We start from the raw sequence: 24,411 nt of genomic DNA on the forward strand, positions 1-24,411 counted from the left end.
TTCTTTATAGATGTTCCCTGGAACATGACAAAACCAGTGCTACAAATGTGCATCAGAGAAGATGCAGATATTACTGAATCACTTTCATTTTCTGTGACAAATAGTTTCTTCTGTGAGACTTTCTAAACTCAACTAAATAGGGTGTTGATTGAAATTCTTTTTCTCTCTTCTATTTTAGACATAAAAAGTAAATGTGGCTCTTTTGGTCCATGGGAAAAATATGCTTAGGTATTGTTTGTTTGTATCACCTTAGCTACAGTTAACTCACATTATTTTTATTATTCCACTCAAAGCTCCACCTCATTTTATCTAGCCCCTTCTCTTGAATGATTAAATTAGCATACTTTATTATCAGTATTGGCTAGCCGACTTGGTCTATTAGCAATATTAGTTATGGAAAAGTCCTCTAAGCTGATACCTTGTATTTGGGCTCAATATCAAAATCAGCTACTTTATGTTTAAGAATTAACTTAACCACTCCAAAATTTGGCAGGGATAATTCCCACCTTAGAAACTAATACTCCTCCAAGTTATTTGTTTGCTGCCCATCTCATATCCAATGACTCTGGACAGATTACAAGATAAAAGCATGAGCCCATTTAAAAAACATTAAAATCATCAATCATAGAAACACAGCAAATAAATCATTAGCAAATACTGTAATATCATTAATATCAGATGGCAAAGAGGACCCTGGACAAACGGGGGGGCGGGGCGGGGCGGGGGAGAGACAGACAAGAGGTGGGATTAAGTTTTAATTAGTCAACCATATCCAGTATGAAGTTCCCCCATTAGGTCCTCAAGACATCTAGAAGAAGCCAGGTCTTAAGGCTCTTACAAAATGTCCTAAGAATGGGAGCCAATCTCACTCCAGGAGGTAATATGTTCCATAGGGCAGGAACCAAAGCAGAGAAGGCTCATTTAATGATCATTCATAACAACAATGGTGATGAAAAATTACTTGCAAAACCAATCTTCACATTTATGACCTTTGCAGGTTTGTAAAGGAAAGGAAAACTACAGTATAATTGTGATGTTTCACTTAGTAACGGCTTCGCTTAATGACTGGCATGGCAATCCAAATTGTGGTTGCTAAATAAGAACTGTCTATATTAATAATTGTTCATCAACAAGCAATATTGAATACAAATCTCGTTGCATTGGTAAATTTGTCTCTAATTCATTGGTAACAGGATTAAACCTTCGAATGAATTCTAGATCAACAATTTTGTGACCCACTTGCACATTTTTTTCAGGAAGGCAACTGGCACATCATGGAGTATCTTGAGGAATTGAAATGATGTTGGATATTCCCTTTCTAATGTAACATTTGTTCCTATCTAATAAAATAATAATTATACTGTATTAAATTTATATTTTCCCCAATTCCCAGTGAGTGAATCTATTTATTCTTTTGTATAAAGATAGATTAGTTTACTAAGCAGTGGGTCATTTCTGAAAAATATCAAAAGCATATTCTGGCCATTAACTGGTTCTGCCATCTTTTGCATCAAAGCATCCAAATCTTTTGGGGGGATTTGCCAAAAGATGCCATCACCACTGCTTCCAGCCTGAGTAAATGAACCACAGCTTTGTAACTAATATTCTGTAAAAGTATTGTCAGAGCAGTTGAAAAGACAGCGTTGGCTTCTGAATCTGTCTACAGTTAGTTTTTGTTGTGTTGCAGTGTATGATGCCCTCTTACTGAATGAACAGCTGTTTTAGTTTTTGTTTAACTTTTGATTCCAACTGTGCTCTAATTTTTAGGTTTTTTGATAGCTCAACAGAATGTTAGAAAGTAATTGAGTTAAAAATGTGAGGACTCTCTCTATTCATCAGCAGGATAACACTCCAAAAACAGAAGAGAATGGGCCCAAATCTGTTATGGATTTTGGTCGGAGACAGATTAAGAAAATAATTTAGAGAAAATATTTTCCTCAAGCATCTCTATGGGAGAGACAACTGGACAGTGATTCAGCCTGTTGCCAATCACTCCATTGTTAAGGTGTACTTCCTCCTCTTCCCTCCTGTCATGTAATCTATAACATGTTACCCACATTTCTGCTTCACAGTGCACCCATACAAAACACATAGAGGCAAGCAGTGTTGGGATTCTACTGATTTGGGCCAGTTCGGGCGAATCAGTATTAAAAATTGCTACTGTTCAGCCAAACTGGTATTTCTTCTTTTTCTTTTCCTCCCGACAATCAGCTGTTATGAAGATCAGCTGTGCTGGGATTCCCCTCGCTGTCTTACTGTTTCACCCAGGTGGCTTCCTTGAGGCCCAGGAGGCAAAAAGAGGCACATGGGTGTATGTGTGCTCCACCCCACCCCACCCCACCCCACCCGCGCTCTATTTTTTTGCCTTTCTGGGCCTCGGGGAAGCCTCCTGGGAGCAAAAACACCCTCCCAGGAGGCTTCCCTGAGGCCCAGGAGGCCAAAAAACAGAGCGTGGAGGGGTGCTGTGTGCCCCCCTGCACTCATTGTTTGCCTTCCTGGGCCTCAGGAAAGCCTCCTCGGAGCAAAAATGGCCTCCCAGGAGGCTTCCCTGAGGCCCAGGAAGCAAAAAAACCTGGAATGCGTGGGGTGGTGCTGCACACCACGCCCACCCAGTCACTCCCACCTATCCACGCCCACAGAACTGGTAGTAAAAATATTTGCATCCCATCCACGGATGCAAGATTAGGGGAGAGAAGAAACACAAAACACACACAGACATCAACCCTGCTTAGACATTCTCTCTCTCATACACAGACCTGGTAAACACATATGCACCCACCCTAATTAAATCCCTGCACAAACACATAGACACAAAAAGAGGTAACACTAATGCATATTCCCTGATTAGATCTTCACAGGCATACAAGCAACACATATGAATGTATTCTAGTCCATGAAGACAAATTGCATGTACAGAAATGCATGCAAACAGACACTGTGTATCATTTCATTCAGGAAAAAAACCCTTGCTATGGCCACTGCTGGTAAAGGGCACTGGAAAAATATCTATTGTAGAAGCCATGCTCTGCATACTTTCTGTCCCGGGTTTTGTATTGCTTCATACTATACTGTTGTATTTGTTTGTAAGCTATCCAAAGAACTGAGTTATGGGCCGCATTACACAAATCCAATAAGAAAAAACAAATTAATAACAAAGAATCCAATATGTTAAATAGTGAAATACTCATTACCATCTACTATTAAAACTTGCAACGTTGATTCGAACTAAGTATTATATTAGCTGTGTCTTTACTTTACCGCAAAACAGCTAGCTTCACCAAAAATTACAGAATTCTATGATTATTTCCCCCCACCTCTCCATTTATCAGAATTCCAGCTATTCTTATCCCCATGAGCAAGAAAGGAAGAAATAACAGCAATGGCAGGAAATCAAAGAAATAAGCAATTCCCCCCCTCTTTCCCAATCATATATAGTACGTTTTCTGGTCTTTATTAATATATCTAATGGTATTTTTATTCACTTTTAAAAAAGTTCTAGGAAATACTCTCTTTAAAAACTGTTTTTGTGTGTTTGTGTATATGTACTATATTCTGAGAACATATTGGTGTACTTCATATACCTTGCCTCCTAGTTTGAGGGATGTGAGCAAACTATGCAATTTTTAGATTGGAAATGCCAGTTTCTAAAAGCATGCTTGGAGTAAAACCAGGCTTTGGTTACACTTGTGACATACTAGACAACATGTGACAAAACTCTTTGGGACTGTCCATAATATTGGCAGGGAATACTGCAAATAGTATGGGTACAATTTAGACCAGTAACTCTACCTATACTTTTCATACCTTACTAAAAACATTATGGGAAGAGCTTTATTGACTAAATCTGTCTGGCACTGTCCAGAGAATATGGAGGATTATGACTTGGGAAGTAGGAGTAAGTGGTAGAAAGTATGAATTAACTAATGAAATAGAAAAAAATATATATCTGGTATGTGAGAGAAGATGAAAGAATGAAATTGTTTCTTATTTAAAATGATAAAATGGCTGGAAGTGAAACTGAAGCAAGGAAAAGTAGTATTTTAGATATCTAAAGGGAATAATAAAGATATATCAGAGTGGAATAGAGTCAAAGGTTATAAATGTTAGCACCCAAGAAAAATGATGAAAAGATGCTATATTAAATGCTAAAAGAATTTTGAAAAACAGTAAGGCTGCATTTGTAGACTGTGTAGCCAGAGAATTATTAAAATATTGATGTATTTCACTAATGGAGGGGTTGTGGCTCTGAAGACTGGGTCTGTGCCCTACACATTCTTTGGGGTTTCCTTCCTCTGTAGACATTAGTTAAGTATAAGGGAATGGCCATTTCAGAAATGGGTGGCAAATGCTGGAAACAATGGGTATGGCATCTCTTGCAAATCCAGAAAACTCAGCTGGGCATCTGGATGCAAAAGATAACAGAATAACAGTTACAAAGGACCTTGGTGATCTTCTAGTCCAACCCTCTGATCAGGCAGTAAACCCTATACCATTCCAGACAAATGGTTGTGCAATCTCCTCTTAAAAACTTCCAGTGTTAGAGCATTCACAACTTCTGGATGCAAGTCATTCCACTGATTAATTGTTCTAACAGTCAGGAAATTTCTCCATAGTACTAGGTCTCCTTGATTAGTTTCCATCCATTGCTTCTTGAAAATTGGATGCACAGAGGCCAAAAATGGGATGCACAGAGGCTAAAAATGGGACGCGTGGAGGCTGATTAGTGGTGACGGTGGCAGCGATCCCCACTGCCTAGAACAGCTGATTGGCAATATGCTGGGTGGCTGATTCAACCACTGATCAGCTGCTCATGTTAAATCAGGCTGCAATAACGTGATGAAACTGACCAGGCTGTTTGCTATTTGCTGCAAGGATGCTAGCCAGATGAATACCAATGGATGCTGGGAGGCAGAGGCAGATTTTTTTTTCCTTGTTTTCCTTTCCAAAAGCTAGGTGCATCTTATGGTCTGGAGCGTCTTATAGTGCAAAAAATACAGTTAAGTTCATTCATTTTAGATGGCACAGCACCACAGAATTTGAGACCCCTGGGCCCAGAGGGAGTTTTTAAACACTAGAAGCACTTATAAAATCCCCAGAGATAATGGAAACAGAGTAAAAGCCTGCTTTCTGGAGGTCAGAAGCCATATTGATTCCAGTTGATTTCATTTCAAGATAGTCCACAAGCAACAACAAATCTCCCGCTTTCTCTAGACAGTGGCCTGTTGCCGGCACAGGTTTTGCATTTCAAACCTGGCCTAGTTCAACTGAATTCAATTCAACATAGTAAGAGACGAGTGTCAACAACAAAGAAGCGAGCAAGCAAAATATTTAGTTTAGTTGGCTATAGACTTGATAGAGATCTAGGCTTAATACATATGCATTAGGACATGTCAAATTTTTCAACTTTCAATTTCCAACTATAGCGATACTCAAAAGTTGTGACATGCCTTGGGGACTGTAAAGATATTTTGGTTACTTTAATTTAATTTAGATGTGCTTGGTAAATAACTACATAAATGTCATAACTCTTCAGACCAGCAATTCCCCAGCATAACAATATAGATTAGCAATTCCCCAGTACCATCAAAGAACGTTATTCTGTGTGCAGTGACCCGGGTATAAGATATCTTCATTGTTTCACTCAAGTGATTGCAAATAATCTGGTGTATTTCATGAAGAAGAAAGGCATTGACAAAAACTTGAAGGAAGAGATTCTACAAATGTTGATCCTGGCTGTAAAGATGATGCCATGCACTGGGTAGAGGTCAAGCCAGAGCATCCACTCTGCTGGAGCTGATTGACTGGTCTGAAGGTATATATGAGCCAACTTTGACATGCAAACTGACTACAGTGGAAATAAAGAAGTTCATTGAAAAACCAATGCAATGAACACAGTGGCCCTGTCATGTCCAATCAATAGAGAGATGTGTGAAACATGTTACAAAGGCAGCAAGCATAGTGTATACACATGAGAAACGTAAGGGTTATATCAGAGACCAAGAAGGAAGTTGGCAGCTAATGTAGAAGAATGAATCAAAACAAGACTTGATGAAACTCGCTTAAACATTTTTTTAACTTAGATAATTGCTTTCTGATGTTAGTTTATGATTGCATGGATTCTCTTTTGCATAGCTAAGTAAGATTCATGTAGAAAAAAACTTTCATTTTTGTAGCACAAGGTGTAATTTTGAGAAGATAAAATTAATGGTATTTCTGGGGTATATGATCAGATGCTAAACATTGTGCAACTCCAAAAATAACAGAAGATTTTAATTCTCGGTATAAAAACACATTATTTTAGAATATGTGAAAAGATTGTAAAAATGAATTTTCATCCCATTAAATGACATACCCTAATATGCATGTGCATTGTTTGGAAGACTGAGAACACCTGGTTCCTCATCAGCCTTTGAGAATGAGAGGGAGATCTTCACTTCATCACATTTGCCATCTTTTATCATTTTTTAATTGATTTTGTTGCAATTTAATTGCTGAGTTTTGGGTGGCATACACGTTGTAACGAATTCTCATCATTATCATCATCATCATCACTACCATCATCAATTTGGCTTCCTGTCAGTGCTCTCCAAAGTCAGACCAAGCATGTTGGCAAGCCTTCAACTACCCTTCAAGAACATATCCTTTGAATTTCCAACTGTTACTCTGCCAAAGAAAAATACACAAAGCAAGTGCAAAAGTTCTTCTCTAACCTCCCCATAACTAACACACACACACATACACACAACCCCAGGACATTTTCCAAATCAGCAGAATGTCCCGAAGGTGTCCCAGAAAGTCCAGTTGCCTCTTGAAAAAGCACATTTGGGTCAACCATGACCTGGATGACTGAGAATCTCCATAGACATATCAGCAGAATACAAAATTATTTTTCTCAACCTAGAATAGAATAGAATAGAATAGAATAGAATAGAATAGAATAGAATAGAATAGAATAGAATAGAATAGAATACTTTATTGGCCCAGTGTGATTGGACACACAAGGAATTTGTCTTGGTGTAAATACTCTCAGTATACATAAAGAAAAGATAAATTTATTAAGAATCAAGAATCATAATGTATAACACTTAATGATAGTCATAGGGTGCAATAAGCAATCAAATCATACTAGGAAAGAGTCAATATAAATCATAAGGATACAAGCGAGAAAGTTACAGTCCTACAATCACAAGTGGGAGGGGATGGGTGATAAGGAGTGATGAGAAGATTATCAGTAATAGTAGTGCAGACTTTGTAATAGTTGAACAGTGTTGAGGGAATTATTTGTTTAGCAGAGTGATGGCTTTCGGGAAAAAAATGTTCTTGTGTCTAGTTGTTCTGGTGTGCAGTGCTCTATAGCGTCGTTTTGAGGGAAGGAGTTGAAACAGTTGTAACTGCTAATACTGTATTATACTCCCATCAGTCCTAATTCTCACCCCACGAAACTTAGCCAAAGCAAGCAGCATGGATGGAACCTTTTCCAGTTATTTTATTGACCAAAGTTGGAGGATTGTCTGTTTAAAAAATAAAGCTAAATATGAATTAGAATACAATTAAACAAACTGCTTCATCAAGAAAAATCAAAATAGCCACTCAAAACAAGAATTTCTTTTTGGTTAGAACAGATTCATGTTGTCCTAACCATGATGCAAAATTACTGGAATATGGGTGTTTTGTTCTAAAGTGAGAACACTGAATATGATTTTTCCTTGCTACATAGTTTCCAGGCTCAGAATACATCAAAGTATACCGTCATCCTGAAGTCACAATTCTCTATCTCTATTTCTTTACTTGCCCTAAGGCTTTAGATTTTAGCATTTAAAATTTCTTGTTGCAAGCATGGATAGAAATCTCTCAGAATTCATACAAACTGAGCCAATCCCCCAAACAACAAAATGTTTAACTAAGGGAGAATCTCCTCTTAACTAGAAAATGACATAGATGCCGATTCTGCCAAACTCCTAGAGAAACAGATGGCTTCTGCAATTCACCCAGCCATGTTAACATGCCTGGTATATTCAAATATGCCAGAAGCCTGTAATATTGCCAACGATATAAGCATGAGCCCATCCTTGGGGGAACAGGAAAGACAGTTGCCTCTTTGATGAGCCATAATTCCCTGATTCCTAGTTTCTTTTTTTTTTAATAGAGCTATTCTATAGTAGCTGAATATATACCGTAGTCGTGTCTCTTTTTAGCAACTGAGTTCCGGGTGGGATGAGGGGGGGACATTTTTACATTTGTAAAAAAGGCTTTTTTTAATGTTTTCCAATGTTTTTAGCCAATGACTAAGTAGTACTTCCTATTTAGTACAGGCAATAATGGAAATGCATACCATCTGGAGAACCAAGTTCACATTTCATTTTTTTTAAAAAAAACTTTCCCTGCTAGAAATGATTATTGTTTCAGGAAACATAGTTCAGAAATCAAAATTTTGGTGCAGCTGTGACTGGGCATTATGATGTCTATCCTAAAAAACAATGTAAAAGAAAAGAGCTTATACTGTTTTTAACTGAACTGTTTATTTTAAATATAGGATTTCTTCTGGGCTTCTTTATGCCAATGCATATAAATAATCAGATTATCATTATGCACATACATTAAAAATTTGGGGCACTAGCAAAAGTGGGAATTATTCCAGTCCTATCATTCTTCTCCAGATTTCTGGTGATTTATTACAGGTAGTCATCGACTTACGATGTCAACAGAACCCAACATTTCTATTGTTAAGCAAGGCAGTTGTTAAGTGGGTTGTGCCCCATTTTACCGGTTTTTTTGTCACAGGGGTTAAATGAATCACAGCAATTGTTAAATGAATCATGAGGTCGTTAAGCGAATTTGGCTTCCATCATAGACTTTGCTTGTCGGAAACTAGCTGGGAAGGCTACAAATGGTAATCGTATGAGCCAGGACACAAATGTAACCATCATAAATACATGCCAGTTGCCAAGCGCTCAAATTTCATTCATGTGACTTTACGGATGCTGTAACTGTGTAAACCACTCATAAATCACCTTTTTCAGTGCTGTTGTAATTTCGAATGGTCATTAAATGAATAGTTGTAAGTCGAGGACTAACTGTATTTACTTCTAGGAAAATGAAAGTGGGATGGAGCTTTTCTGTTTTTTTACAGACCTGAAAAAGTTGTAAATGTGAGGGTTGGTTTCAAAGTTACATTTTCATCACCATCATAAACTTGAAAATGATCATGAAAGAAGGCAGGTGCTAAAAGAAGTCTGTCTACATATTTAAAGACAACATCCAGACCAGACATGTATTAGCTAATAGAAATTTTACTGCAACTTTTTCCTTTGGGCTAAGTGGTTTATAAGACGTTGGTAAGAATCAGGAAGTGGAAAGTAGGAGACACATGCAAAGAAGGGAGAATTTGGCAGCCAGCCACAACAGAACAAGAAAGGGAATATTATTGCCTGTGAAAATACCAGCCAATCAGTGGTGGGTTGCCACTGGTTTGGACCAGATCTAGTGAACCAGTAGTTCCAGTGAGCAGTTGGCCCCATCCACCCACCCATGCCCTTTCCTGTCCTATATTTCCCTGTTTTTTTTAGCTCAGCTGATTCGCGTGGCACAGTGGATTGTCACGCCTCAGCTGTTTTACTCACCAGCACTAACATAGAGGGTAATTTTTTAAGCTTAAAATGGCGTTTTTTAAATGCTGCACATGCAAGCTCACTGAACCAGTTGCTAAACCAGTTGCAGCCCACAACTGCAGCCAATCATGCTCAGTGACAGTTGGATCAGAAGCCATTTCAGTCTTTTCTAGCATGGAAGATTACATGGAGCAGAGAAGACCTAAATGGAACTTATTAAGAGGATGCTTCCAGAAAGGGCTCCCAAGAACTTCACCACCACATACAGTGAGAGAACACAGGAATTTTTTATTACATGTTGCAAACCAGGCTAGCATTAGATATAACTTATTTTGATCTCTGGGCTTGTTTTTGCTTCTCAGGTTTTGTCCAGCTATGTGGGGTTTGATGATTATCACCTATAAAAGTTATCACAATGGGATCAATCAGGAACCATCTTACCAAAATTAAATCAGCTCATCCAAGTGAAACATCTCAAGAGGGTCTGCTTGGTTCCTCCTTCGGGAAAGTACATAGAGTGTGGACAGGTGGCAAGCCTTCTTAGTACTAATCTCCCCAGTTTTGAGACACATTTCCCCCAGGTGAAGATCTGCCTCCTCCTTCCTTATATTTCACAAGATGGTTATAAAATAGTATTTTCCCATAGAGTCTTTTTCCCACATTAACTGTGAACATCTCCATCCTTACTGCAAAAGAAACTCAGCATAGATTCCATTACTACTCTACAAAATGCTCACCCACCATTTCTCTAAAATACAGGACAGTGCTTTAGTTCATTACTAGAACTTCTGCTTTGCTTAATTCAGTGCTTGAGCCCCAATAAGCACACACAGTAGTAAACTAAATGAATCCCAAACAATCATTAAAGCAAAAGGCAATGCATTCAACAAGGCACTCTGCATTGTTCCTTCTCTGACATGCCTGTAATAGACAGAAGAAAAGTTTTGGGGTATGCTTTGCATGTGAAGATTTTCTTTCCAGTGCTCTATCTACGAACAAATGCCTCTTCTGGGTACTAAATATGCAACATGAAGTGAAGCAACTCAGCCAGTCACTCTGCTCTTCAGAGGCTTCTTAGAAGCAGCATCTAAGGAGTTCTTTGTTTGAAGTATCATTGAAGCAAAGCACTTCTTTGAAGCTTTGCACAGCCCTACGGGCTTCATGCTGGAAACCACAGATTTACTGTTTTTAACTCCATAAGAAACTATTGTTGCTACAATGATTCAGTTGCAACATATATTTCTATGGTGTTAACAGCCAAACTTGGATTCCTAGAAGCACAGGATAGTAACATGTATTTCCACTAGGGCTCTCAAAGACACAAGTGCTGCAGGAAGCCAAGATTATTAGCCAGAAGGCAAAGATACTGAAGCCTTTTCATATACTGGTGCAGAAGCTGACCAAGAAAAAAGAAATGGAAATGTTTCACAATAACTATTAAACAAATTTATTACATAAATTGAATATTTTTTTAAAAAAAAACTACTGTGAAGCAGCTATTTACGAAACAAAGCTGCAAAATAGCCATTTATTTTGGCCACTGAGTTGGCATCATTTTTCATGAAGCAAAACATTAATACTTTGTAACTGAATTAATACGCAGCATTTTTTCATATAATATTTAGGATGATATAATATTGGAAACTCACCCTACTAAGAGATACCCAAACCTGTTTCTGTTTTCTTGTTTTCTAAGCAGAAAGATCTTTCAATTCCTTAATGTTTTGCTCATCTACTTTCCATTCTTTTTCCTTGACTCATAGACTCCTTCCTTTTTTCCCTTTGCCTAACAGAGAGACTTATGGTTGATTGCTCACTCACTGATGTTCCGATTCTTTACTTGGTAAAAGAACAGCACTGCACAGTGGCTGCTCCTGAGCTTTTCCTCCTTGGCTGTTTCCTCCTTCCTTCTTTTAGATAGCGACAGCCACAGCCTCTTGGCCTAGTTTCCCTGGCCAGACTCCTGGCTAGGATAGGCCAAATCTTGAAGCCAGTTCTTTTTCTGGAGAATTTCCAATGGGCCAGCCTTCATATCTACAGATCTTGGAGTCCTGGCCTTGCTGAGAAGCACCTGCAGATCCCACAGAGTACTGTTCTAGGCTCAAGAAAATTGCTGTGAGGTCTTAGAGCAGGGGTGTCAAACTCACGTCGTCATGGCAACATTACGTGATGTATCGAGATTTTTTTCCCATTCGCTAAACTGGGTGTGGGTCAGTGGTGGGATTCAAAATTTTTTACCAGCAGTTCTGTGGACGTGGCTTGGTGGGCCTGGCAGGGGAATGATACTGTAAAATCTCCAGTCAGAGGTGGTATTTGCCAGTTTTCTGACTACTCAAAATTTCCACTACCGGTTCTCCAGAACTGGTCAGAACCTGCTGAATGCCACCTCTGGTGTGGGTGTGGCCAGCATGTGATGCAATTGGCCTGTGGGCCTGGAGTTTGGCAGCCTGGTCTTAGAGTATCACATTGCAGGTAACGGGCTGCATGTTGAATCCTGAACTAGATAAACTTCTTAATCACCAGATTAATTTGGTTGACAGATTTAACAGACAAAAATATCAATAGCAATACAGTTAAAGTAGTATTATAAAGTATAATTTGTACAATTTATCCTTAGTACTGTAAATAATTTTGAAAATTCTGTAGCTAAACTTTCATTAATCTTTTCTAGGAAATCAAGAAATTTTGTACCATGAGTATTGCTTCTTGTCCTGCCTTCTGGTGATTTGGAAAATGGTGTGGTCTCCTCTTCTTTGTGGGAGCCCCTCAAATATTGGAACACTACTAACATGTCACCCCAATCTTTCTTTTCACTAGACTAGAAATACCCATGCACAACTCTACTTCATGTGTTTTAGCTCCCAGGCCCATAATCATCTCTGCATTCTTTCTAACATCTCAATATCTTTTTTATATTATAGCAATAAAAACTGGATATAAAATGATATGTAATATATATTATTATATGTATATATATTTTAAAATATTGATATGCTGATCTATGACCATGATAAATTTTGTTTTGATTTTATTTATAAAGGATGCAGTGCAGTATAATTCTGATTTTCCATTCACCGTGTGGAAACAGAGATGCTATGTCTGCCCTTTTAAAGAGCAGATGGAAGGCTATTACAGGCCAATGTAAAAGCTGTTCTGGTATTCTGGAATGTAACATCAAACAAATAATGGGCAAGTACAACAATTTTTACTGGTCTCAATTAAAGGAAGATGTGCTTAACTGAAATCACTTTGGAGAATTGCTTAAAGAATAGTTTGTCCTATTCAAAACCCACTGAGTTTGTCACATTACGTGAAAGCCTACAATACCTTTAAATGCAAATAAGTGATTTCCACCAGGAAGGCTGGAATTTTATCTTGGAGAGTCAAAGCAGTCAAAAGGCATGTTTTATTAAGCCAAGGATTAACATATACCACGTATACTCAAGTGTTCATTGATGCCACTGATGCCTGAATGACTGGGTTTGGGAAATATTGCAGAAATAAAACATGTCTAATTAAACTGTCTAAATTAAACATGTCTAATTAAACTGTCTAAATTAAACCTTAGACTGTCTACTATTGACCTCACCCCTTTCCTAAGAGGTCTGTAGGGGGCGTGCATAAGCGCATCTATGTGCCTACCGTCCCTGTCCTATTTTTTTTTTTTCTTATATGTATCCATTTCATGTATTCATAACTATGTTTATAGTTAAACCTGTTATTTTATAATTGCTTGACAAAATAAAATAAAATAAAATAAAATAAACATCTAACAGCTCTATGACTTTCTAAGCAGATATTTGAAAGCCATGCTATTTACTTTGGCCTCAAACATTTTAAATCTATTTCTGATATGAAAAAAGTCTAAGATGTTGACTACCATTCTTTTTTTTATTTTAAGATATTGACAACCTTACTTTTTACCACTTTTAATGATCGAATTTTGGCCCTCCAGGGAAAAAATATCTTTTCAGTAATGGTTCCATTATTTTGCTATTTATATTTAAATCTTGGACGGAAGTATTTAAAAATACTATTTTTTTTGTTTTCTCATAGTTAATAAACAGATACTTATACATGCAGTGGGAAGCAATTGATCTTAATGCTCTTCTCAATCCAAGAAGCAAAGTTGAGGTAATAGCTAAATGGCAGGTGATTTTCCAGATTTCTGCATTTTTCTACCATATATAAAACACTGAATAGCAAAGGACTAAAATACAGTCTTGTTAAATGCCCTTGGAAGTAGGCACCACAGCTGAGAGCTGACCTTGGCTGTCAATCTGATTTGAACATAGATGTTATCATGCAATGTTTTAATAAGTGCCAGCAGCAATCTCCAATTTGTTCTTCAGTTGTTTTCTAGAAACAAAATCAAAAGCTGTTCTGAAGTCAATCAACGCCACATACAGAACTCCTCTGGGAACTGATAAATATTTTTGATACATTGTAAAACCAAGCACAATTCCATGGTATCCCACTATTTATTTAAAAAAAAAATTCTAACAAAAAATTAATAATACAGTAATGCTGTTGAGTTAATTTCCATGAAAATTGGTTCACATGAATCTAACATCCGTGGACTGCAGATAGTTTATCTTGCTAGGAGATAGCAGTTCAAAAGTTAGCTACATTAATTACTTGCAAATAGTTTTCTAATGGTAATTACCAATTGTCAATTTCTCTGAGGAGGTTAAAGAGAATAGAAATTAAAGTAAGGACAGAGGTCGACTGAGATTACACTACATAAATTGCAACTCCTGTAGACTGCATGGGTGGAAATATAAATAAATTTGTAGATATTTGATTGTAATGCTCAGTCAGGGCTTTTGACTGAAATATTTTTAAAAAATTGAGAAAAATCACCTGACACTATTTGACAATGAAGCCTCAAGTCAGTTTGTTGTCTTAATACAGAGAAAATGATATTGATTCAGCTCTTGTTTTATCCATTATGGTTCTTACTTCAAAATACTTATAAACTAAAAAATTTTCCCATATGATGAAAGCAGTCCAGGTCAGAGAGCATTCATCATTACTGAGGAAGTGTAGAATCTTCACAAGTAGATCTGGAAATGGTCACCAAATTTGCAAGGAAGTCTCATCATTGGTGGAACAAAAATCAAAAAGAAGAATTTAATTTATGAGAAAACATGCAATTGGAATGTGGAAAGTGAGAAGCATGAACAAGGGAAAAATCAGAACTTAACTGTGTTAAATAGAATAGAATAGAATAGAATAGAATAGAATAGAATAGAATAGAATAGAATAGAATTCTTTATTGGCCAAGCATGATTGGTGTAAATACTCTCAGTATACATAAAAGAAAAGATACATTTGTTAAGAATCAAGAATCATAGCGTGGATTAATTAAACTGGATGTTTTAGGAATAAGAAACCTTAGATAGACTGGGTCACTTCAATTCTGATGACTACATGATTAAAAAGAATACACCGTTCAGCAATAAATCAATAAAAAGAGCAGAATTAGTGGATATAAAAATTAAACAAGAATACACACTTCTGTTTAGATGCACAAAATGAATTAAATAAATGACAGGAGGTCTCAATGCAGCCTCAAGAAAACGATAGTGTGTAGCTGGAATGTGAAGAGTGGAAAAATAAAGGGACTTGAAATTAAAGGAAGATTTGGAATAGATAAATATGTTAATTCAAGAGATAAGTTAATAAGAGATTTGTGTTGCAAATTTGTTGTTAACTGCCTAACTCCACTTCTGTCATGGGCCAGGACTCAGACTCTGATTCTGAAGAAGTTGCTCCACCTGACCCTTAGGGGGCACCATGGCAGGAATCACCTGAGGCAGCTCAAACACAGGTAAGATCAGAAAAGCTGAAGTGATCATATGATGAGAACTGGACCCCACGCCCTTGGATTAGAGTAGAAAGTAGAATGAAGACACTCAATGAGGGTCCTTGCCAAGCAAGAGAATAACTTAATTAAAGTTAGTTGGCTGCAGCCTGATTTAAGAAGCAATCTTGACTCATGTTCCTCTGTCAGAAACAACTCTCTGATCTTCTGCTCTGGTTTGTTGTTTCTATGATTCTGCTTGTGATTCCTGAAACCTTGACCTTTGAACTGGCTGACTTGGATCTCTGAATTTTGGAATAGATTTGACTTCTCTTCTGTGGTGTCCCTACTGAAAGTGATACTACACAAGCAAACTTTCTTTCCCAGAGACTGTTTTGACTTACATCTCTTTCCTTGTCTGCTATTATCTAACGAGCCTTGAGTAAATTGCTATTTTCATCTAGCAACTGAGTGAGTGTAACTGAGTGTATGAATTTGAAAGCTGAAAAAGGACAGCTTCAAAAACATGAACATAGATTCTACACTTAGATACCACAAAATGGACATTGGAATCAAACAGAAAATAGATAATGGAAAAGTTCAATCCAATCAGCCAGGACCAGGCACACATTGTATAATAAATCTTGATATACTGCTGTCAAATCCATAGCTAAGTATAGATTTTTTTAACAGCAGCGGATTATGCAATGCAAAACAAGTAACTGCAATGAGTAAAGCACTGCAAAACAGCCTCCTCACCTACAAGAACAAAGTTAAATGGTCATGTTGCTTCGCTTTGCTTTACTTCATAGCCCTCACAGCTTCTCCTGTAGCACTTCTCAAATCATATGTCCTTTGAACTGCTCACCAACAGATCTATCAAGAAATGCGGAAGATACACAGCTCACCTCCTGTGTACTGCAGGTGCCTGTAAGTTTGCCTGTAAGTTCTTAATATATAGTACAATTTGATTAAATTTATGCCATTCCAAAACATTTTGCAGTACTAGTAGCTATTGTGTATACTATATAGCTATAATATATAATGTAATTTACCTGTATTAGTTCTTTAGCTGCTAGAAATCCATATATCTTTTCTGCAGGGTATCAAATTCAGCATTTCTGAAGGAAAAGGAGAAAAGAAGAAATTATGATTACATACAAGGGACTCTAATAAATTCTCACAATTATAGGCAAGCCTTCAACCTTGCATGTAGAACACTTGAAACAATTATTCCCAGTGTACTCACACTGTTTATCTTTAAAGCTTTATGCAGCAATTGTATTTCAGAATTGTTTTTCTTAGAGACTTGTATACACCATAATAGGAAGTATTATGAAATGTATGTCTTTCCACATAAAACTCAGAATGGGTCAAATAAACCAGACCTACCAACTAAATGGCTAGATGGTTATAATGCAAAAAATAACTCTGAACCAAATCTACCATTTGTACATGAATATTTCCCGGAACTGATGCCATTAATTGAAAAGCTGTATTAAAAACCCCATTATTTATTTTGTACAACAGTCAAATCAGCAAAATGTATCCGTTCTAAAATTATACAGAAAACCAATGGCAAATTTAAATAACAAAATATGTTCACCTATTTGTTCTGGACATCTCTAATCACCTCTCATCTGCAACATACTCATGAAAGTTAATATTTAAGCTGAATCAGACCAACCATTTCATCAAATGGGATGGGTGAAATGATCTGTAAAATTGCCCTTTTGCTTCCAGATAACCCTCATCAAGCAGACGTATGGTACATCCCTGTGTTTTCTACACTAATGGAATGCAAGAATAGAACAGTCTCTAGTACATGCTCCATATGTCTTTTAGGATTAGGAAATGGAAGACAGGAAGAATATCTTGCAGCATCTTGCTGGAGTGTTAAAGGCAAATACCACAGAATACACCTTCCCTTAGTTTAACTTTCTTTACTATCCTCAAACAGTGTTTTTTTTTAATAATAGCTGTTTCATAACTTAATTGTGGTTCTCAATGGGTTTCTCACATTATCAAAGTTCTTTCATTGGGACTAAATTAAATATGCCATATGATAGCTCTTTAAATGTGCCACTGTTTCAAAAGCAAAAACCAGATTCAGAAGAGAAATGTTAATCTTTTAACTCACAGTAGAAATGATAGCTGGGAAATATTCTAAAACACCTTCCTTTGATTTTATTAAAAAAACAGTTTAATATAAATATTGGGGCCATTTTGACCTAGTCAGGAAGAATTTTATGAGAAAGAAATACACTCAGGCCATATTATGCTTCTCTGACTGTCAATTCTGAAGCTGGCCTGACTGAGGCCATCTTGGAGGCTTCAGCACTGCCACACTGGTGATGAGGCACAGGGAGAGGGGAATAGAGATAGCTGCGGTTTTGTAGCCAAAACAAAATAGTTTCCCCTGGGAACCAAGGACACTCCCACAGGTAGGTGAAGAGAGGAGGAATGAAGTTTCCAAGCAACTGGAAAGCACCTTAATTGGGTGATGTGACTGATGGGTTGGGAAAGAGCGGGGGACTTTTACTTTTTATTACGTGAAACTGCGGGAACCTTTAGAGTCGATTTTCACCACTCAGTGCCAATATGATATATCCAATAAAACTGTTCTTTAAGGAACCTATTTGCCTTGGAGTTCTGTTTGTTAGGGGTATATTACCTGAAACACTGACACTGACATGCCATGTTACTAACATGCTACATGAGACTGTATTGGTATAAGACAAGAAGTTGGGTATAAAAACCCAACTGGACTTTTCAAAATGCACCCAGTTGTTCTCCAATTGCTGACATTCAGAGGCATTTAATCCTAAAAGAAAGCAAGGGTGGAAAAAGTTCAGATGGAGTGATTTAATTGGAAGCTGATTTGTTCAAATACCATCAAAACAGATACAAACAAAGCAGGTTCCCTTTCTTCATTTTTAAAAGAGACACAAAGGAGCTGCACTGTTTCACTTTGCTTCTGAGGCGTCCTTCAGCAATTTCTGCAGCACTGCACTGACATTTATGAATGGCAGTTCTCATAAATCTTTGTTCCATTCTCCTGAAAAAAAAAAAGGTTATAGCAGTTGGGGTCTTCCTCGTGTAAAAATATGAATAAATGGAGCTCTGTTTTTCTAAATCTTACTCTGGATCCAAGAACGGCATTTATTTAATTTACTGTGCCTTCAAGTCAGTGTTGACTTTTGATGACTGCCTGGAAAAGTCCCTGCGGTTTTCTTGCCAAGATTTTGCAGAAGTGGTTTGCCTTTGCCCGTTTCCTAGGGTTGAGAGAAGGGCACTGGCTTTGTGCCTAAAGTGGAAGAAGAATTCACAGCCTCCCAGTTTCTAGCTAGGTACTTTAACCATTGCACCAGACTAGCTTTCCCTGAACTGCATAGACTAATCTTAAAAGGACCACAGCCAAATGAGCCATTTATGGATTGATAATTGATTTCACTGATTTCAGCTTTCAGCAGAGATTAGGAGGTATTCTAATAATCATGGCAGACATGGAGATGTTATCTATGATCTACCTCTTATCTCTAATAGACAATTCATAATCTATTGGAACATTGTTTCAAGAACATTTCCTTACCTAAACAGAGAAACAGAATGACCAAGGGCAAAAAGCAGTGGGAGCAAGAGTGATCCAGTTGGGTTGGTCACCAGGATTTAACTTCTCTCTACCAGAATTGTAGAGAGAAGAGAAAAGCAGAGAGGTTGAGAGAAGTTTCCTGAGGATGGGCTCCAAAATGAATCCAAAAGCTTGGAAGACTAAACCTCTGGTCCTAGTGACTGACCTAGATGAGATCCTGCAACATTATCCTGGCACACGTATATTTGCTCTCATTCATGGAGCAAGAGTGACTTCTGATTCTTCTGTCAGTGTGATTGCAGCTGGTTGTCCTCCAGGAACTGGTGGTGGGACTGATCTACCCAGTTTCTGGAGGGGTGGAGTGGATTATTTGGTTTCCAGTGGCTGAAGGAGTTGTGTAAACTTCAGGTTAACCAGAACAGACAATTGGGGAGGAGGAGTATCAAATTTATCTTTTTCCCCTCTTATATTAAAGTGAGTCATGTAAGAGGGAAGAAAAAAATCATTTCAAAATTGGGTTATTATCGTCTACAATGATAAGGCAGAGTTCCAATATTCATGTGGCATCGGTTTCCTGATCTGATCTACCCCGAAGGGCTGGCAGTTATAATCTTTGTAATATTGGGAATATCAAGATTCCCAATACTATAGATAACTCTTGCCAGTATTTAACTGAACTGCTATGATTCTATTTCAGAAGGGTACTGCAGCAATGAGATTCAAATCCTTGACACACCACCATACATTTGCAAATGCCTGGCGTGACCTTGATCACCTGATCCTTTGGGAAAATACATCGAAAAGGCAGAAGACAGCTCAGAACAGAAATCTGTCTCTTTTTTAAAAAAATAATATAATTAAAGCTTACAAGTACAAAGATAATTAAACTAATACTAATACAAGCTAAAGAAAATATAAAAAGTAAATTTAAGAAAAAGATGTTTTACAAGTGGCATTTTTCCCTGACAAGAATTGCAAGAATGTTTAAGAACAAATCTGAAAAGTGCTGGAAATGTCATCAGATACCTGGCTCATACTACCATATGTGGTGGACTTGTGAGGACGCTAGAAAATATTGGACTAAGATTTGTATATGGTTGGAAAAAATGACAAAGACACATATAGACTTGAAACCAGAGATTTTTTTATTGGGAATCTTACCTGATATATATAATAAAAATTTGAAGTATTTGATTGTAAATATATTAACAGTGGCTAGGATTGTATTTGCTAAAAACTGGAAGAGTGAGAAAACTCCATCAGAGGAAGAAATTATTAAGAAAATATTGGATTGTGCTGAAATGAGTAAATTGACATTTGAAATTAGAGAACAAGAAGATAAACAATTTTATGAAGTTTGGGATCTTTTTTATCAATGGTTAGATAATAAAACATAATAATAGAATATTCAGATTTAGCATAAAAATTTTTTTTCCCTTGATATTATCTTTATAAAACATTATCAAGATAGATTTGGTATGATCTTATGATTTATTGCAAAATAAACTAAGTAAACTATAGTTATCTCGTTAAAATATGAATTAACAAAATTATAGATAAATGATTTTTTTTAGTGATGATATTAGGTTATACAATTATTGATTGATAATATGAGCTATTATGTAATATAATTATATTAGTGACTAGGAAATGGATGCACAAAAAAAAAGTGGTAAACCAATGCACTGTTTGTAAATTTATGAAGAAGGATGATATTTTTATGTTTTATGTGGTATGTCTATGTTGTTTTGTTGTTAAAATAAAATAAAAAATTTAAAAAGAAAAGGAGGAATGCAAAGAGATAGGAAAAAGGAAAAAAGATATATAAAAGATGACTCCTTCTTCCTTCCATAAACAATTCCATAAATCAAAAACAATTTCAATAACTTAACACTTTGTCCAGTATTTCATTAAAAAAAAATCTTCTTCCCAAAATTCGTAATTCACTGGACTGAAGAATCTCCAAGGCAGAGTAGTACAGTTTTCGGTGAAAAATGCTTGAGTAGGAATTGCCAATGTATAGGGCCATACGATTTTGTTAGTGAGAAAGGTGATGCCAGTTTTCTTTCACAATGTTATGAGATGCCCTTCTGCACAGTTAACCAGTAGCACACTTGGTGTAGAACAAATGAGGCAGCAGAACCTTGCACAGGAAATAAAGATTTTAATTTCTGTCAATATTTTCTGGAGGAAAAGTCCTAAAAAACTTAAGCTACAATAAGAGTTACATATAATTGCTTCTATTTCAAGATACAGACTTTTGTCAACTGAACATTATAAAAACATTAAGGACAAAGATAAATAAATAATTTAAAATAACAGCTCATTTCCCTAAACTTAGAATTACTTGGAGCTCTTCCAGTACTGCATTGCCCTTAGCAATTCTTGCTCTAATTCCATCTCTTCTTTCTTCAAAGGCTTAACTGCTTTTAGGGGGTGCTTTTGTGGATATACAAAGAATTTAAAAGCTTGTTCTGACAGTTATCCCTTTGGGTTCACCTCAAAACAAATACACTTTTATCTAACGATAAGATAAAGTATATATTTTTTTTTGTAATTTAAGAGAACTTTGTTATGGAAAAGGTTAGAATAAATTTCTTCTCAAGCTGACAGAGCAATTGCGTTTTAATTTAAAGAGTTTTAACTGCAATGTACTTAACAATACTTCAACTTATTAATTTAGATGACCGGATGAATCTTAGTCGATGATATTTCTGGACTCCATTGGACCTTTTAACTTCTTTTATAAAGCTGTTATAATCACAGAAATTCCAACTTAGCTCAGACATGGAATAATGAGGACCCATGTTCATCTTCAGTGGAACTTTAAAAAGGTGAAAGTTAGGTCTTATTCAGGTTAAGTTTAGCTTCCCTGTTGCTTCTTGTCAGCAACAGAAAAATGGTTCATTACTACATCCAGAATGTATGTTTGAGTTCATGTAACCTAGTGCATAATGGTTGTCTCCCAACTAAATACTAACCAGATATTATACTGCTTAACTTTTTCAATGCCAACCAAGGTCATCTAAATGCCAGCACCTGTTAAAAAGAACCTTTTCCAGCCCCAAACTACTGATAATACAACTGGAATGAGTTCAACAAACTTTTATTCAAACGACAATTGTCAGGCCCAAACCCAAAGACAACACAGTGAAATTCATCCGGATCCAATTCTTTATTTGCTTACACCTAATAGATTCTTGCCAGACTAAAACTAAAACTCTGTAGCCTAAAGATATATCTTGAGAGATTCTGGGATGTGGCTACCTTCTCCTATTCAGCTCAGAACAACACAGTATCTCAATTTGGGTTTCTCTCTGGAATGGACCTCCTCCTCCTAGGAAACTCTGGTGCTCCTGGTTGGATTCCTCCCCACTCCTTCTCCAGATGCACTTAGATATGCAATAGATCTAGATGCAATAGAGGTCCATGGGTTATGAGTGCACATACACACATCAGTTACAACCTCTGTAGCCTGTGTCTCAAAACTGTTGTTGTTATGTCCTGGGAACTCTAGGAGTTCTCACTCAGGTCCATTCACTTTACGGGGGCGTTCTTCCCCTTCACTCATTGGTTGGTTCTCCCCAGCAGCCAGCTATAAAAGCAGGCTGCGGGGTCCAACCAGTTGCTGATCGCTGCGAGCCAGTTCCAGGCTTGGCAAGCACGGTCAGTCCTTTATTGTTATAATAAAGTATCGTTGCACTCATGCTATGGTTCAGCCTCTCTTTTCCCAAACTTAACACTGGCGACGAAGGTGGGATGGCTACCAGAAGCACCATGCAACCGCTGAGTCACTAGCCGCCGATCCGCAGCCAGAGAGAGCGATCGGCCGGCGATAAGAGCAACGCTGATCCGCAGCCAGATAGAGCGGTCAGCAAGCAAAAAGAGCGAACGCTGATCCGCTGACAGAGAAAGCGGTCAGCAAGCACTAAGAAGCGAACGCTGATCCGCAGCCAGAGAGAGCGGTCAGAATCGAAAGTTAGAAGCGTCTGTAGCCGCTTGTTAGCCCAGCTACAGGAAAAGTGAAGCGCTGCGAGCCGCAGCCGCTCGTTTGGTTTAGGCGCGAAATTCAAACGGCTGTCATTTGAATTTCAAACCTAAAAGGTACAGCACTTGCTGTAGTCAAGTCACTGACGCCCACACAGGCACGAATTCAAACGCCGCCAACGGCTGACAGCCAAACCGTGTGCTAGCCCAGAGAGAGAGAGAGGATTGCGAAAAGCCTCTCCAGAGCTGAAATCACTTGCCTGCCACAGGCACTAGAACCTTTTGCTGCTGCACCAGAGAGATTTGTCCACAGGTTCTTCTACTGGTTCCATTCACCATGAATTCCAATCCAGTCTTCCCAGCGTTCAAGCCGGATGAGGAGAAGTGGGAATCTTACAAGAACCGCTTCAACCATTATATCGATGCAATTGGGCTGGCTGATGCTGGGGAGCATCGGAAAAAATCGTATTTACTAATCAACTGTGGAGCCACCGTCTTCGATACTGCCACAGCCCTCGTGGCTCCACGTGAGTTGAAAAACGTTCCTTGGTCTGAACTGCTTGAAATTCTCACTAACCACTATTCTCCCAGGCTTTCACAGATTGCCAGGCGATTCACCTTCCGTATGAGGAAGCAATCAGACAAGGAGACCATCAATCAGTACATGGCCGCCCTCAGAACAGCAGCACTGCATTGTGGGTTTGGAACCTACCTGGAGGACATGCTCCTCGAGCAACTAGCCTGCGGGGTCAAGGACCTCCACCTTCAAAGGCGCCTTCTCGCAAAAAAAGACCTCAACCTCGCACAAGCTGTCGAGGAGGCCTTGGCAGCAGAACTGGCAGCACACTCAGCCACCGAAATTCATGGCCCGACGTCCAAGCTAACGACAGTTCCAGTCCACTCCGAGAAGGTGGTAGCAGAGGAAGCCCGTAGTGATGAAAACGACGTCCACCGCCTCTCCAACGCCAGACACCCGCAGGTAGGAGCCAAACAAGAAAACATCGGGCCACCCAAGCACATCACTCGGTGCCTAGCTTGTGGTGGATCTCATCTGAGGGCCACCTGCAAATTCAAAGGAGCCACTTGCAATACCTGCCATAAAAGGGGGCACATCGCGAGAGTCTGCCAAGCCTCTCAAAACCCAGCACAAAGGCACCCCCCCTTCTCACACTCTGGACCGCAGAGGCAAGTATTGAACTGTCGCACTCACCACCATGCCAAGCACACTCGCCACACTGTTAGTAAAATCTCTCTCTCCGTTGTGTTAGAAGGTAAACCGTGCTGCATGGAGGTCGACACAGGGTCAGCGCTCTCAATTATCTCGTGGAACACCCTCAAGAGGCTCCAGCCCAGCCTATCAACTAGCCAGCTCCAGAAGTGCCAGTTTAGCCTGAAGGACTACCAGGGGAAGACCATTC

General features: G+C 38.1%; 1 protein-coding gene and 1 long non-coding RNA gene across 28 annotated transcripts in view; one reads left to right on the top strand and one right to left on the bottom strand.

The window, feature by feature from the left end:
- Window positions 1-24,411, bottom strand: part of ADGRL3 (adhesion G protein-coupled receptor L3) — a 568,292-nt gene that overhangs the window by 431,236 nt on the left and 112,645 nt on the right. For all 26 annotated transcript variants that reach the window (XM_087926212.1, XM_087926209.1, XM_087926207.1 and 23 more), the window contains exon 2: window positions 16,470-16,535. The gene's annotated coding sequence lies outside the window, so the exon portion shown is untranslated. The remainder of the gene's footprint in view (window positions 1-16,469; window positions 16,536-24,411) is intronic.
- Window positions 16,120-24,411, top strand: part of LOC148127206 (uncharacterized) — a 102,150-nt gene continuing 93,858 nt past the window's right edge. The window contains exon 1 of one of the 2 annotated variants that reach the window (XR_015742067.1): window positions 16,120-16,356. This is a non-coding gene — a long non-coding RNA (uncharacterized LOC148127206). The remainder of the gene's footprint in view (window positions 16,357-24,411) is intronic. The other variant, XR_015742068.1, reaches the window with a different exon arrangement.

This window comes from Pseudonaja textilis, chromosome 2 (genome assembly GCF_049901715.1).
Source record: "Pseudonaja textilis isolate UNSWEBS1 chromosome 2, rPseTex1.2, whole genome shotgun sequence".
Lineage (NCBI taxonomy): Eukaryota > Metazoa > Chordata > Lepidosauria > Squamata > Elapidae > Pseudonaja > Pseudonaja textilis.